This window comes from Mastomys coucha, unplaced genomic scaffold (assembly GCF_008632895.1).
Source record: "Mastomys coucha isolate ucsf_1 unplaced genomic scaffold, UCSF_Mcou_1 pScaffold22, whole genome shotgun sequence".
NCBI classification, from domain to species: Eukaryota; Metazoa; Chordata; class Mammalia; order Rodentia; family Muridae; genus Mastomys; species Mastomys coucha.
In genome coordinates this window covers 51,763,431-51,763,799 of record NW_022196905.1, presented here as the reverse complement: position 1 = coordinate 51,763,799, position 369 = coordinate 51,763,431, and positions in this window count along the sequence as shown.

Genomic DNA, 369 nt, shown 5'->3' with positions numbered 1-369 from the left:
TTCTATTATATGCTTTAAAAGTTCCAATAAGTACAGAGAAATTAAAGTAACATCCTATGTCCTATCCTATGGGGTAAAATAGAAATCAGTCAAAAATTACAGAAAATATAAAACATGTGTGTTTTAAGCAGCATACTATTGAATGATGAATGTAATTTAAGACAAAAATGAAAATTATTTTAAATTCATAGATTAAATAAAAACAAAAACACATTATCATGTCCTGGGTAAACTGAAGGCAGTCAACAAAAGTTTATCACCCTAAGTCCTTACATTAAAAAGTCAGAGGTCAAAAGCCAGTCAGTGGTGGCACATGCCTTTAATCCAGCACTTGGGAGGCAGAGGCAGGCAGATTTCTGAGTTTGAGGC